The sequence below is a fragment of the Myotis lucifugus genome, unplaced genomic scaffold (genome assembly GCF_000147115.1).
Source record: "Myotis lucifugus unplaced genomic scaffold, Myoluc2.0 scaffold_52, whole genome shotgun sequence".
NCBI classification, from domain to species: Eukaryota; Metazoa; Chordata; class Mammalia; order Chiroptera; family Vespertilionidae; genus Myotis; species Myotis lucifugus.
In genome coordinates, this window is record NW_005871100.1 from 648,744 (window position 1) to 665,445 (window position 16,702).

Below are 16,702 nucleotides of genomic sequence, written 5' to 3' on the forward strand. Positions count from 1 at the left end.
ACTAGGAGTATGTGGGAAATTAGTAAGCTGATCCTTAAGATTGGAACCCCCAGGCAAATGAGCCTGATTTCTGTGCAGGGTGCAGGGGGCGCTTCAGCTCTGTCATGTGGAAGGTGGGGTGGAGACTGAATCACGTACAAGTTCTTGGAGCTGGGGCAGGAGAGGGAAGTGCTAAGTGAAATCTTTCTTACTTGGAGACTAATTGATCCAGAAGGCTCTGTTTGGTTTGCCCACAGTGAAAGGCGAATAGCTTCTAATGGGATCTTAATTGACTTGATTGGAGCCATTTTCAAGGGCTCAGCACTCTTTCCTTTCAATGCCTTGGTTAAAATCCTCCAGTGCCTCCAATCTCTATTGAAGAGAGCGATTTTCAGTTCTCCATTTGCATTAACCCAGGCAGTGGGGAAGCCACGCAGACACTGTGTGCGTGGTAGGGTCCACCGGGGCCCATGGTGTGCGGGCAGCACGTGGGCACTTGGGAGTCTCTTGCTAAGATTTGCTTTGCATGCTAATTACTTTTAAATGGCGCCTCTAAGTTTCCCTTCCTCTCCATAAATCAAGTCCCACTCCCTGCTCAGAGGAGTCTGTTTATGTCTCAGGCGTATAAATATACGCATAGATCAACTTCTGATGGGTCTGTCAGGCTGTACGTGTGAAGGATCATGGGCGGAATCGAGGCGCCGTCAGGGTCTCTTTATTAGCAGGGATCTGTCAGAAGCGTGTGGGTGGAAGGCATTCATGGAGATGTTATTCTCTTATTCTCCTGGATCTTAAAAATCCTTTCACTTCTGAGAATCACAGGAGCCAGAATGGACCATGGAGATGTGCCCGAGGACAATTTTGAAAATCCTGTCAGGAGTAGTTAGTCTCCCCCATTCCCCTGTGTGCTGAATCACTTATCTGGAGGGTGTGGGACCGGAGGGGCAGCTGCCAGACAATGGAAAGTTAACCCTTTATGCACCAGAAGGTAACTAGGTAGAACCTTATTGTCTTTCCCCCAGTAACTCCACATTAGCGTTTGGTCTAGTGGAAGAGTCCTTTGTTTCCATGTCCCAGATTTGCTCGTTGCATATAGTTTATTTGGCAGGAATCACCTCAGACCATAAACGAATGCATTTCACAGTCCTTCTCAGAGAAGCTCAGTTGGTCCTTTGGCCAGTGACACACTGGGGGACAGTGACGGGCCAGACATTTGTGACCCTGCCCTCCAGGACACTGGTCTGGTGGACTCTATGGTACAACTACCAACAGGGAAATGGTTTTACCATTTACTGATGCACAGCTCAGTGTTGTCACAGATTGGATGCTGGAGCTCATGGGTCTGGAGTCTTTCCTCAGCTTAGGCCACTTTGTGAGACCTTTTAGCAGCTCTGATTAAGCCAGGGGCCCAGCCATTCTTCATGCAGCAACTAGAGTCATCTTTTATAAACATCCATCTTCTGTTGAAATCCCTCCATGATTTCCCATGCACTTCAAATGCAAGCCTGACCTTAAGTGTGTCCGCAGGGCTCCGCTGTGGCCCCTACCCGCCTGCCTCTTCCACCTCTTCCCACACAACTTGCCTCCTACTGATTCCTTGACTACATCCTTCCTGCCTCAGAGTCTTTGCACATGCTGTTACTGCTTGTCAGAAAGGCTTTTCCTTCTGCTTGTTAGTTGGATGACTCCTTTTCCTTTTTCAGGTCTTGGCTCAGATGTCACCTGCTCATGGAGGCCATCCCTGACCACATAGGTGGATTAAAGATGACTATAAAATCTATCACTATTCCCCAATGGGAGGTGGAGTTTATTTCTCTTGCCCTTGAATCAGGGCTGTGATCAATCAGATGAAGCTGAAGTGATACCGTGCTGGTGCTGGGCCTGTCCTTAGAACACTTATTCTTGCCATCTAGCTGCCATGTAAAGAAGTCATGGAGACACCGCGGAGAGAGAGCAAGGGAGAGGTCCTAGCCTTCCAGCTGTCCCTGCCTGGGCCTCAGGCACGTGAGTGAAACCATATTGGATATTCCAGTCCTAGTTGCCATCTGACTGCAGCTGCATAAGAAACCCCAAATGAGACCAGCAGAAGAACTGAGGACCACAGAATCATGAGAGATAAAAATCATGAGAAATAATCATGAGAGACAGAAGTATGGGTGGAGGTCTCTGATTGGCCAGCTTAGGTTATGTCTGTGACAGACAAATCTAGCCCAGTCACATCTAGATTCTGGTTTTCCTATAGCTTGTTTGGGCCCATGAAAAGCTTGGTCATCCCAGGCCAGGTTGTGGGTTTCAAATCAGGGAATGTGAGTGCTGGAAAGGAATCCAGAGGTCACTGAGCCCAACCCAGCCATGGCCGGAGAAGAAAAGTGTCTTATTCTAGGTCCCACATGGTTCAGTGCCACTGCCTGGGCCACCTCTACTGGGAGGATTCCACGAGCTCTCCTGTCAGGACAACGGAAGGATCCTGCCAGAGAGAGGGGCAAAAACTGTGGGTCCCAGGCAGGTTCCATCGGACCATCCTGAGCTGGGACTCCTCCTGTCTCTTCTCCTGTTCCTCTCCCCACCTCTCTGGACTACTCTCTGGACAGTTGAGATGTTGGCTACTCAGAGCCCCATTTCAGATGGGGCTGAGAATGGGCGTCCTCTGGGTTTAGCCAGTTCACTGCCTGCCTCTTCCTGTACCTTTTTTCTGTAGTGAAGGTGGATCCTAGGACAGAGTCTGGGCTAAATCATAAAACCAAACAGAGAAGACATCAAAGGGAAAAGCTGTCACCTCTTGCTGGGAAGGGAAGCCAGAGGAGAAGAGCCTCTGTGGGCAGCGTGTTATGGGGCAGTACCTGGTGTGGGAGGGGAGGAGGGGTTGCTGTGCCTAGTGGTGTGGCTTCCAATGTCCCAAATGCTTCTCCATAATTTCCCCCTCAGCAGACTCCCTCGATGATGCCAGTGCCAAGTTCTGGAGAATGTACTCAGGGCACTGGCTGGCTTCGTGGAGGTCAAAGCCAGCGGTTATAATCGCAGCAGGAAGATGGGTGCTCATGGGAGACAGTGCTGTGCTCTTTCTGATTTGCTGTCTTTTCTTTGACTGATCCTTCCCTCTTTGTAACCTGAAGGGCTTGGCTGCATTTGGCAGCTGGATTCCTCCTCTGGAGCCCTGGTTATCCTTTGCCCCGTGGTCACTGCACACAGGTTCCCAGAGAACCAACCCAAGTGTATGATGTATGTTCAGGACAGCAAGTACCCTCCACGTGTGACCTGGCCTCCCTCTGCTTAGAGCCACCCAGGGCTCCCTGTCCTCTGAAGGAGAGAGCCCAAGCTTCTTCCATGACCACAAGGATCCAGCTCACCCTTCCAGCTTTTTCTCTTGCTCTTCCTTGTCATATGCTTCTGCTTGTGGGTCGCTGGACACCCCATCCCTTCTCATGCCTCTGGGCAACTTTACATGCAGCGCCTGGTTCCAGAGCCACTGCCTCCACTCACCCGCCTCCACTCACCTTCATGTAAGTACCTTCCATTCACCCACCTTCAAGATTCAGTTCAAAGGTCACCCCCACTATGCAGCCTCCCTAATTTCCCCCAGTGTAGTGACCCCTCCACCTGTGCTCCTGCAGCCCCACCTTCCCTGCCATATGCCCCATTGCTTGTGTTTTCAGATGTCTGCAGGGAGGTGGTATAACTAAGAGACTGGAGCTTTGCACGCTGGTCTGGTTTTGAAAATTTGGCTCTGCCCCTTATTAGCTAGAGGTCTTTGCAAAAGTGATCTGACCTTTGGGACTTCTGTGTCTTTACCGGTAAACAGGCATCATGAACTCTTCTGAAGTGTTTTGTTGAGGATGAATGAACCAACCTGTGAGCTGCTTAGCATGGTGCCAGCTGGTAACGGTAGTAGTTGTCGTTATTGTAATTATTATTGATTCATGAAATCTTAGAGGCAAAAGGGATCGCAGGGGTCATTTTCATGCCTTCAAAGCCTGATTCCTCTCCCCTTGTTAATCATCAGCTTCTCCTTGAACTCTGCCCAGGGACCGGCAGTTCACTTTCTTTCTGATCTTGTAATACTTAATGCTGACGCTGGCAAAGGTTGGCTAGTATGTAGGCTAAGTTACTATATGTCTACTTGGTGGACTATTTTATTTTTTTATTATCATTTTTTTAACAGGTTATTTATTTATTTATTTATTTACTTTTAGTTAATCCTCATCCGAGGATATTTTTCCATTGATTTTTTTTTTTAAAGAGAGAGTGGAAGGGAGATGGAGAAATGGAGAGATGTGAGAGAGACACATCGATTGGGTGTATCCTGCACGAACTCCGACCAGAGTCGGGGAACCTGCAACTAAGGTACATGCTCTTGACCAGAATCGTACCTGGACCCTTCATTCCATGGGCCTACACTCTATCCACTGAGCCAAACCGGCTAGGACTTGGGGGACTATTATAAATTAGCAGTCATGTGTATGCATGTATGCATGCATGCATGCATGTCTGTATGTATTTAGCCATATGTGACCACAGAGGATTTCCTAAGAAGTCTAACTCAAAAAGCTGGGAGAGGAAATCACAGTGGAAATGAACCTCCCAAGCCAGGTTGTGAGTGACTTAGCATTTTCCTAGACCTTGTGCTTCTCGGCGGGTTTGCACCTGTGTTTTGCTTGCCTCTGAGCAGAGCTCCAGGAGGAACCGTGGCTTGTCACGTTGCCGCGATGATCAGGCTCACCCTGTCTGTGATAGACACAGAAGGAACACAACCCCCTGACATAATAACACGACAGCTACAAGGAGTGCCATGTTGTTGGCCGAGAGAAGACAAGCTTTTCCTGATGTGGTTTAGGAAGAGCCTGGATGAGCAGCAAGGACCCTGTGATACTTTGCAGCACTTGGGCCTCCGTTAGCTGGGAAGTGGGAGCGCTGTCACGCAGAGACCAGCTAAGAAGGCAGAGGCGGTCAGACCCCTTGTAACATCTTCCCCCCAACCCTCCAGGTGACTGTTCCCTGTGGGTGACATTGGGTGGCAACTGGTTTTCTTTAGGTAAATGAGAACTAGCTACCCCCATTCCCCATTCAACCAGGGCAGCTCTGTCCTTGCTTTTGAAATCTGTGGTATGCATTGGCAGCCCTTCGTTGTTATTTGAAATATAATACTCTGTTGCTTAAAAAAATTCAAAAACTTCTAATGTGGATTATCTCGAAGGATCTTCTAGCTCCAACAGCTATGATGGCCCTCAAATAAAGCAAAGTTATATCCTTAGTGACTTTCTACTACACGTTTAATCTGTAAAAATGTTTCTAAAATGAAACAAAATCATATTTCAGAAAAGTTTTTTAAAGAATATTTTTTGTCCTCTCTTTTGGGTGAGCTTAATTGCAGTGAAAAGCTATCCCTTTCCCTTTTCTTCTAAAATTTGCTTTTCTCTGGCTGAATCAAAATCCCACTAATACCAGGAAAAAGTCCTAGGGGTGGTGTGGGGCAGGAAGACGAATGTCATCATGGTCACTCCCTTCTATCTTTTCATGTAGTTAAGTATGTATTAGGCAATAAGCGTCTCTCTCTGACAATTCCTTCCCCAAGTATCTCCAGCTAACCCAGAGACTCATACAGGTGCGCCAGACATAAAAACGGTGGGTGTGGAAAATGGGACCCGTGCTGGGGACAGATTTGTATGGGATAAGGTCATGGGCCGTCATAAGTTCATGTGGTCTTTGCCAGTCTAGTTCTTGGGCTATTGGGTGTAGGTAAGCCCCTAGAACTTCAGTTTCCTTACTGTACAATGGGGTGATAATCATAGTGTTTGCCGCATGGTGCTGTGGAACCCTTAGCACAGTGCTGGGACCACAGAAAGTTCTGTCACGTGTTTGCTATTGTCATAGTTACCACACTTCCAGGTTCAGGCAGAGGTAGCCCACGGTGCGCAGTCTGGCCGGAACCCCCGTTGGGGACTTGCCTCTGTCTCGAATTCCCAAAACAAGTTGCTAAAATAATCTCTTCTTTCAACATCTTCCCCGCTCCTCCAGGTGACTGTTCCCTGTGGGTGACATTGGGTGGCAACTCAGGTAAATGGATTTCACGTTCATATGTTGGCTGCTTACTGCCTGGTAGGAATGCCTGAGCACCGTGAAGATGTGTGTGCTTCCAGAAAACCTTTAGTGAGGTGGCTCCAGGTTGTGTGGCCGGTGAGGGTGCGAGTCCTCTTCCATCAAACAGGTCGGTGGCCTCCCCTGGAGGCAGGCGCCTTCTCCTCTGGAGTGGGCGGGCTGGCCATGCCATCCCCATCGATCTCACCTCTGATTCCCAGAAGGTGAATGGCAACTACCAAATGGGTGAGCATAAGGATTTAGACCAGTGGTTCTCAACCTTCCTAATGCCGCGACCCTTTAATACAGTTCCTCATGTTGTGGTGACCCCCAACCATAAAATTATTTTCGTTGCTACTTCATAACTGTAATTTTGCTACTGTTATGAATCGTAATGTAAATATCTGATATGCAGGATGTATTTTCATTGTTACAAATTGAACATAATTAAAGCACAGCGATTAATCACAAAAACAATATGTAATTATATATGTATTTTCTGATGGTCTTAGGCGACCCCTGTGAAAGGGTCGTTCGACCCCCAAAGGGGTCGCGACCCACAGGTTGAGAGCCGCTGCTTTAGACACTCTGATCCTATTCCTTTACCCGGGTCCCATGCATGGGACTGAGCCTGAGTCCTCACCTTGAAGTTTATCTTGCGTTGGAGAAGCGGGAAAATATCTGATAGAAAAAGAATGCTGGGAGAACCATCGCCTGCCAGCGAGGAAAAGCAGGGTGTAAGGACTCTCAGGGGTTGGAGTCCCAGGTGTGCCCTGGCTCCTGGGAGTGAGGGGACTTCATTTACAAGGGGCCTGACCACCAGTTCTGTGGTGTCAGGGCTGCAGTCCGCGTGAGCACCCACTGGGCCTTTTTCTGCCTTTGATCCCCCTGTTATCCCCTCCCAACTCCGCACCTGGCCCCACCTGCCAGAGCTTCCGCTTTAATGACATTGACCCAGGAGGACAATGACAGGGAGCTGCAGCTTTGTGGAGCCCAGACTCTCCTAGTCTCAGCACCTGCCCCCCATCACCCAACAGGAACCCCTTGAGGAGTATGCCGCGTTAACCAGCAGCCACTTCTACCTCCTCACTGTTGGTTTATCTTGCCCCCCCCCCCCCACACACACACATTGAGAGAGAGAGAGAGAGAGAGAGAGAGAGAGAGAGAGAGAGAGAGAGAGGGAGAGGACTTTGTAAGTGGGAAGTGTGGTTACTTTAGTCCTCATCAATTGCTTTGATATTTTAAAATGGAACCGGTTCCGGGCGGCTTGGGCTTGTGAGTGAGCGCTGGCCGTGAACAGGAGCCCCAGGCACCCACTCCCCGACCCTCGCAGCGCTGCGGTGGCCCCAGCAGTCCCCGGGGAGCGGGGAGCCCCCAGATCCCTCTGCTCGCTCGGATCTCCGTGCAGGTGCCGTGCTCCTCCTCCCGTGCGAGCTTCAGGAGCCCCGGACACACCCGGTGGGGGGCCCTGGCACATGCGGGCCCCCGGGGTGCGAGGCTGGAGCCCGGCGTGTGCCCTGCAGACAGCGGTGCCCCGCGCACCCCTCCCTCCGCGCCCGCGGGTGCTGGACCGGACGCCAGCCCGGGTGCCGGGGCCGGGGCGCTGACGGACGACTTTTCCCAGTTGTCAGTTTTCTCGCTTGTCAGCAGAGCCGCTGCTGGTAAGTGAGAGAAGACGGCGAGGGGGCGCAGGCGGCCAGGCTGGGGAGCCGGAGCGGGGAGGGGCGGGGAGCCGCACTGGGCCGGGGGGCGCAGGGCGGAGCCGGGGGAGTGGGGTGCCCGGCCTCCGGTCAAACCGCCGCCGGCCTCCTGCCAGCTCCCCCGGCTCATTCCCCTCCCCGCTCCCCCTTCCCACTCTCTCCCTGCTCGCGTCCTCTCCTCACCACCTGGCCCTCCCTCTCCCCCCCAGTCCTTCAGCTGCCACACTGATTGCTTCGGTGGCTTTGTTTAAAAAATATATACATGTCCAAATAGATCCGAGGCGCTTTCTTCCCGAGTTAGGAGCACAGTCCGTATCCCCGACCTTGCCCCTGACCATGGCTGCTTACCGTAGCTGCCTCCCTCCTGGGGCACCGGGGCCTGGGGGATCCCGCAGTCCCAACCCGCTTTGAGGCTGGATTTGGGGCGCACAGACCGGGGAGCGCACAGAGCAAGTGGCAGGCGAGGAGGGGACAGCCTGAACTCTCTCAGCCTCACTCCCAGTGATCACCTGCAGCTATGGAGTCCCCGACCAAGGAGATTGAAGAATTTGAGAGCAACTCTCTGAAATACTTGCAGCCCGAACAGATCGAGAAAATCTGGCTTCGGCTCCGCGGGCTGTAAGTACAGCTGTTTCCTTCTCTTGCCCCCTTTCCCTCTCCCGTCAGTGTGCTACTCCAGGCCAGGCTCACATGGCTCCCGGGATCCTGCAGGGCCCTTTAAACACAGCCCAGAAGTTCCACAACTGCTTCTCTGTGAATTACAGTCACTGCTGCCTTCCTTTAAACAGGGAGACTTGTCTTCCTGACTTACAATGCCTTGCTGTTTCCAAGTCACGCTTTCTCTGGGGGAAGGGGATGGGTCTTTAGATTTCTGTTGTAGCTGCTCAGTCCCCACAGAGATGTTTCCGGTCCTTTTTGCCCCTGGGGAGAAAAGTTTGGGGACTCAGGTCACAGACTTTTTTTTTTTTTAATCACAGGAAGAATTTTCTCTGCAGAGTGCTTGCAAACACCGTGGCAGGAGGTCCAAGAACTGAACAATAGTTCAACTTCAACATGCATTCTGGCTGCCAAATTCTCTTCTCCCTTGTCCCAGCCTAGTTCAACTTCCGACATTTTCTTAGGCTTCTTTCTGGCAGGGAGATGGTCACTGAAAGAAAGGGCGATTTTGGAGACAGTGGGGGGCCAGCGCAATATAGGATTTCCTAATAATCTTTGAACAGTGAAATAGGGTGTTTGCTCTCAATACAGTGGCCCCAGGCTTCTAGTTGGACTGATGGACAAAGATCTCTGAATTTCATTCACTTCATTGGGCTCTGTCTGGCTTTGAGTAGCGAGGAGCGGTGTCCTGAAAATATGGGGTGTCTTTTGGGAAACAAGTTCATAAGCTATAGTGGTGGCTGCATGTCTACAGTTTGCTTCTCAGGTGGCCAGGCAGGTCCCAAAGACACCTTCCGTCATGACCAGAAACACTGCCTCGGGCATTTGGCATCAAATGTGTAGTGCTGTTGAAAAGAAAAAGTTTTTCTGCACATACATTCTCTAGGCAGCGAGGGGACCCTGGCAGAGAGTTTGTTTTTGAAAGCACGAACAGAAGCCCAAACAAAACAAATAAAAAAGGCAAGGCTCTCGGTTAGTGGTTAGTTCCATCTTAGGGAGGCTGCATCCCAACTGGGATATGCAAAAGGGGAGCCAAGGTAGTCTGTGTTTCCTTAAAGGGGGTCCCTGTTTAAAGTGCAATTTATAAAAGCGCTTCCTTCAGCAACCTTCATGAGCTTCGCTGCTATTGCTCTAAACGGGAAACCAGGCCAGACAACAGGACGCTTGGCGCATCTGGCTGCTGCAAGCAGGGGCTGTAACTTACTTGGAAATTCTCTTTCTGGCTGGCAGGCTGTCCTTAAGCTGGAGGCACAGGCGACAGCGCCTGGGTCTGAGCGGTGTTTACAGTAAGCTCGTGTCATGCGGAACGAACATGACATCTGATCGTATTTTGGTGCACACAGAAAGTTTGTTGTATCCACTAAGCCTGGGTCCAAGGTATACAGTGTCCAAGTGTGGTGCTGCTGGGTCTCCTTGCCAGCCCTGGTGGAGGGACTCCCACCCTCAGAAACTGCTTCTCCTGGCTGCTTCTCAGTTCACACCAGCTCCCTCCAGCTGCTCCGGCTGGAGAGAGCATTTGGGCGATTCAGCCAGGCTGAGGGGGGACCTTGTGCCATAGAGCATTTATCCCTCACAGCTCGCTTGTAGCTTTCTCTCATGTCTGTTAGGCTTCTCTCCCAAGGTATTGGGCGTGATGTTATCTGAATTTTTGTTTTCTAGTCTCTCAAATCTACTCAGCATCCAGTGTTGTGAAGCATAAAAGGTGTGGGTTGATTGATTCTTCTCCAAATGTGGGGTTTGGAACCCCTCTCTTTACTCTTCCTACCGAAACACCCTGCCCAACAGTAGTCGTGGGAGATCTGTAACTTCCCTTTCTAATTGGTGAAAAGGACATGTGCCTATTGTTATTATTATATACATAATATATATTTTCTTTTTACTACAATTATGGTTCTCACTACGACTTTTTAAAGAAACATAACAGTAGCGCTATAATAAGCTGCTAAAGACTCTGGAAACCAAAACACATGCTTATTTATACAACTCGAAATAACACTTTTGCAGTTCACAAAATAGAAAGCCCAGGGGAGGGAAGTGTGTGTTTGTCCACACAACAGACTCTCAGTGAGAAAAAGGAAGCTGCTGTGCCAACATTTTAGGAAGACCCAGGAGCCACAATTGGATTTTCATATCAATTTATTGCCATGGCACCCTTCTAGAAAGGGCTTTGGAGGGAATCACGGGTAGTCAGGGGTTCAGTTCTGCTTGTCTGAGAACTGCCAAGTCCAGGGCTTGATCATCTCATGCGTGGACGATTCAATGGTATCTGTCTCCTTTTTGTCACTATCTGTCCTGTTTAACCGGTTATTGAATTTGTCATCTCCTCCCTGATCCTGTACGTTCCTTGGGGTCAGACACTTGTGTGTCTTGCTCACTCTGGTACCTCCAGTGCCTAGAACAGGGTTTGGCACATAGTAGGTGCTCAACCAACAGGTGATGACAGAAGCATAAAGGCCTAAGTGTGAACTTTTAATGTTAGAAATGCAGATAATGTATATTTGGTCAGCTTATAGGCCATGTGACTTAGCAACACTATATATTCCATGAGCTAGAGGGGAGGCAGGTTTTATTGACATCGTTAACCAGGTTGGGCACAGACATCTAAAGTGAGGTGGGTCTGGGCAAGATGTGGCAAAGCCACGGCCCAAGGCTGAATCCTACTCTTGTGGGTGCCCGGTTCTGTCTTTCCGTCCCCTCATCTGCCCCCTTTTCTGCACTGGCCAGGAGTGGGCTTTCCAGCAGCAAGAGGCTTGCCGAGGCTGTGGTCCGCCAAGAATGCCGGTGTAGGAGGACGCGGGAGACGGGCCTATATGTTACAACCCCCCTTCCCCCTTCCACGCCTTCTTTTACTCTTTATTTTCCTCTCTCTGAATACTATATACTTGATCTTATTTATTATGTCTGTTGTCTTTCTCCTCCAACTAGAACATAAGCTCCCTGAGGACAGAGGTTTTTGTGGCCTGTTTTGGCCACTGGTGCAGCCCCTGTGCCTATGATACTACCTGGTGTGCAGTAAATTATCAGTGAGGATTTGAAACCCGGGGTTGTTTCACATGTTTGTCTTGGGAAGACTTAGAAAAAGCTCTCAACCTAGCCTTGTGGCATCATCAGCTTCCTAACGGTGCATCGGATATTGGAAATGGGAATTTTGAACGCTGTCTGCCCCAGCTGAGATGACAACACCCGCCAGCTTAGGTGTTTACACTCCTGACGACCGTCACTTCCCTGCACACCGGCACTCAGAGGCTGGCTACGCTTCTGGAGCTGTGGTCCTCAGCCTCCCCCTGCAGCGCCGACTGCTCTCATCCACATGCTCCCACGTGTCTAACGGGAAAGGAGCAAGCCCTGCACACTGGAGCTTTCTGCGTCGCATCTCTCAGAGGATGCTGCCCTCCAACGTTTTGGGGAGGAGCCTTTTTTTGTTTGTTTTTCTGTCAACCTCAGTTGTAGGAGTGGGTGGAATTTTTAAGAGCCCCCCCCCCCCCCACCATGGCTGTTTTGTTCCGGAATCTTCCAGGCAGGAAACATATGATAATGGCTGCACTTTATTCCTCTGGTGATGTGGGGGAGCCTCAGGCTGCTCAGGTTTGAATCATGACTCATACCTTGGGCCCTGCCCAGGCGTTTTCCTTTGGCCAGCCTGCTATGAGACGGCCTAAAGCAAAGAATAGGGTTCAGGTCTCACTTCCTCCTTGGCCATCACGGCCACAATCGTAATGAAGCCGTCCAGTGTTCATTTTGCCCACCTAAGAGGTAGCCAGTGGAAGACACTTTATGCTTATGCAACATTCTCAACATGATGATGATGATGCTTTCCCCTCCTAGTACCTCAGTAGTCTTACGAATATAAAGGGTGGCATTGGTTACTAGGGACTATTGTTTTTGTCTAACCAGCAAGCACCCCCCCCCCTCCTTATTATGGGAACAAACCCTTTCTCCCCCACCCTCCACTCCACCCTGGGCAGGGACAGATCTTGCTTCATCTTTTAGACCCGGGGCCATAGCAGTGGGGAGCCATGGCAGGTCTGTAGGGATGGATGTGAGAGATTTTCAGGAGGTTGACTCAAGAGGACTTGGACATGGGAATGAGGAGGGAAGTAGAATGTAGAATGACTCCCAGGTGCTTAGCTCGAGTCCCCAGGTGCTGTTTACTTAGATCTGGATCACTGAGGCGGGAACAAGTGTGCAGGTTTGGTTGTGGGTGGGAGCAGAATGAATGGAGAACAGAGGTCATGACCTCGGTTTGGGATGTATTGAGTATGAGGGGCCTACAGATGTCCTGGAGGAGATGTGGAGGCATGAGCAGTTGAATAAGTAGGCCTGGAGATGAAAGGAAAGGTCTGGATTAGAGATGTAATATACAGCCCAAAAACATGAAGAAAAAATGTACACATATATAATGTGGGTATGAATATGTGTGTGTATGTGTCTGAATGATGCTAAATTAGTATTCCTATAAATTTTAGAAGTAGAGAAAAAACATAGTTTAGTGTGACTCTCCCTAAATAATCTGACATGAGGTGCCAGAAGACAAGTTCATGTTTTGTTTTGTTTTTTAACTTTTCACATGTATATAGAATGTACAAACTCATGTATATTTCTCACTGCCATTTACCAGTACTTGTTCAACATATGGGCAAGGCCAGCTGGCCGTTGATGTACATTGCTTTGCTTGGAAACCTTCTATGACTGCTTGGTGTCATGCCCGCACATGTGGATTTGGAGCCGAAACCAAAACCTGAGGGGTAGGCAGGGTCATTTCCAGGATTCCAAAGGCAGAAAGAGACCACAGCCCAAGAAGCCAAACAAGATCGGGCTCTTGTCATGGACCTTCTGGGGACCATGCGACAGGAGTCAGGCGAGAGCAGCCCACCGCAGAGGGGGCTGGGGAAGCTCGGCTGGGTGGAGGCTCCCTAGATCCTGCAAGTGGCTGTCCTCTCGTCTAGGCTTGGCCGGTGGGCACAGCCTCCTGCTGCTGCCCCACAGGCGTCCTCTGATGGACACACCTGGCTCCTGGCTCCTGGGACAGTCCACAGCCCTGCCTTAGTGCTCGCTCTCCACCACATCTCTGCTTCGTTCAAGCCCTTTTCCTGCTCTGCTCTTTAAGACCTTCCAAAAATGGTACTTCTTCCCTCCATTTCCACCCTCTTCCAAGGGTCTATTGCAGGGACCCAACAGGCAACATTCTGCCCATATACAGCTTCTCTGCCCCTTACGGTCTACAGGAGAGTGAAATTGTAGACAATTACCATGAGAGTGCACTGAGTGTTTTCGCTGAAAGTCACTGTGGGGACATCCAGAGAACATTATATTCTGTTAATCCCGAGTCCAAACAACCAAAACGCTTAACCAAGACTTTCCCCACACTCTAGACATGCTGAGTGTATCTGGCAGTGAAAGATGAATCCTTGCAAGCTACTTGCAGGTGTATTTTAGGAATAGTTCAAGTTCAGACTGATATCCCCCTCCCCCCACTTTTCTGTCTCTACCCCTCTGAGTCTTGTCTCAGGATGACTCTGAGGGGGTCTTACACTGCCTTACAACGGATCCCCCCAAAGTAGGTTACATGTAGTTTCCTAGTCCAGGTGGTTGTTACTGGAAACCCTGTCTGCTAACTGGGGCACTGTAAACACTTTCATGAATAGGGGCCTCTGTAGTTTGTGAAACATAAGGATTAATGATCATAAATCAAGCTTCGTACATGCTGTGTAGAGCTGCCATACTGCCTATAAAGCCACTGACTGAAATGAGTCATCCTTCCAAAAGGGAAGAATTGTCCAGCGCCCCCTTCCCAGGCGTCTGGTGTGATATCAGGGAAGCTCACTGCAGCTCAGGAGGACTCGCTTCTAATGGCAGTAGAGCGCTCAGCATGGTCCCGGGAATGCATCCGCTAATTGGGTTTCATTGTTGTTGTTAGTGTTCTCTGTTTTGGATTTGGGCCTCATTTTTGTTATATTTAAATTGTTAAAATGGACAGGGTCTGCGTCCAGATGATGTTAAGGGGGAGAGAAGGCTTCAGAGGAACTAGGAAGGACTTCTGCTCCAAGGAGCTGTTGTATTGGCGTAAATTCACTTGGAAGGGTAAATTGCCAATAGCTGCTTTCTGGTAGGAGTAGGATTTTTCTTTCTATAAAATTAACTTTATTGGGGTAACATTGGTTAATAACATTATGTACGTTTCAGGTATAAAACGTTATAATACAACATCTGTATGCTCTATGCATGCTCATCACCCAAAATCTAGTCACCATATATTTGACCCCCTTTACCATCTTCTCCCCTCCCCTCCCCCCTGTTGTTTGTATCTATGAATTTATTTGTTGATTTTTGTTTTGTATACCACATCTGAGTGAAATTTTATGGTTCTTGATAAGGATTGGGAGGAAGGGAGGATGAGAGGAGAGAGGGAATGGGAGTAAATAGAAAAGGCTTAGAAAAATCAGACTGATTACTGATGTTGAACTTGGTAGAAGATACAGTTTTTGTTCTGGGTCGATCTACATGGAGAAAATCAAGCAGAGAATTCATTGAAGCAACTCTATAGATAATTAAAATTAAAAAACCTACCCGTCCCCTAACTCCAAGGATCAATCTGTGAAGAGTGACATTTTGTCTTCATCCTCTGGATGTCTCTCTGCTTTCACAGTGCTGTCACAGATATGAAGACATATTTTTGTTTTCAGCTTTTCTCATTGATGTTTATCTAACTAGGAGCCAGGCTCCCAGGAAGGAGGCCACAAAAAGTCTTTTCCAGTTCCACCCACACAGTTTTGCTGCACTTATAACATAGCAAGTGGTTGTAACTATGTGACTAGAGGGAAAGTCATTTATGCAAGGGTGACTTCTACAAGGGTGACATTAACTTTCTATTTTTTTCCCCTCTAAAAACTTACCATTTTCTCTCACTGGTACCACTGATTAGTTCATTGCCCAGCTTTTAGGAATAGGTTTTTAGCTGGAGGGAAAGGCAGTGTTTGGTTTGCTTAAAAAAATCTTGTTTTTCAGAAGAAGGGATCCCAATTGGGGGTCCGTTAGACAGTAATCCGAGTGCTGGAATTTTTAACCCAGGCCCGGGAGAGAAGCAGGCATGAACAGGAGATTTGGATTTCTGTGTCTGGCCAGCTGTCTGCAGACGCACGAGGGGGCTGGGGCAGGAGAGCAGAGTGGAAAGGGTGTTGATTGGCCGTCCCAGGGGGAGCTGCTGATGGGGTTGTTTAGTTTGGATGGAAGCTCCTCTTCAAAGGTTTCTCCTCTTTTCACTGCGCAGCCAGCACTAGATAGAGACACGTTTGCTTCCAGGAGTGAGTTAAAAATTGATCATCTTATTTACGGCTCTTTTTCAGATGAGCGTTCTCTCATGCTTCAGATGCGCCATCCTCACCCCTAAACCGCACTGTCAAAGGCCTCCTCCAGTTGTTTCATCTCATCCCTCTTGGTTAAACCTGTGGGAGTCTTATGCTTTGGGAGTCGCTGCCCTCGAATATGATCTTCCTTTTGTCAGTGGCTAAGTGAGAGGGTGTGAGGACCATTTCCCCAGTGGAAAACCCAGCAGAAAAATTCTTTAGAAAATGTAAACAGAAACAGCCCTTTCCTAACCATTGGGTTATTCCAGGTGAAGGAGAGTTTATGTCCTCTCATTATTTTTTATATTTTATCTTACTTTGGATCTTCGGCCAAGCAGGAAAATATAATCATTGCCCACATGGATTGTTAATCTGTAGCATCAGTTAAGAAATATTTGGACTAGTAACAGAAGAGAGGTTCTTGTTTCTCTAATATCTTTAACCCCCCCCCCCAAAAAAAAAAGAAATAGTCTGCTGGAAAGTGCCAGGAGACCAAATTTATATAGATTTTCTCACTGGCATTTACTTGTTCAAAATATGGGCAAGGCCATCAGACAATCAATATACATAGTTTTGCAAGTCTAGGCTTTAACATACGTGTCATGGGAATGCACGAGGACCTTGCATTCTCAGCAACATGTCGAGTAGTTCATACACATGATTCAGTCGAAGTTTACACATGATTCAGTCGAAGTTTCTAGAGACCATATGCCAATGAAAAACAAAACCAGAGGCTCAGATGATCGTGCAGCCCCTCTCTCATTTCACGGGTATTTCTCTCATTTCACGGGTATTTGTGGCGTTTTATCTCCGTGCACTTTCCCACGAGTGAGCCACATATGACCTGAACTCTGCGAGTCTTGCTGTGTTCTTTGTTTGTCTGACTCTGTCCTCCAATTTCCTCTCCCTTGAGGGAAGTGAGGGCTGAGAACCAAAATTTCCAAAGCTGTC

The 16,702-nt window shown here is 48.9% G+C and overlaps 1 protein-coding gene across 1 annotated transcript in view; it reads left to right on the plus strand.

Annotated features, from left to right (window-relative positions):
- Nucleotides 1-16,702, plus strand: part of PDE1C (phosphodiesterase 1C) — a 277,067-nt gene that overhangs the window by 100,553 nt on the left and 159,812 nt on the right.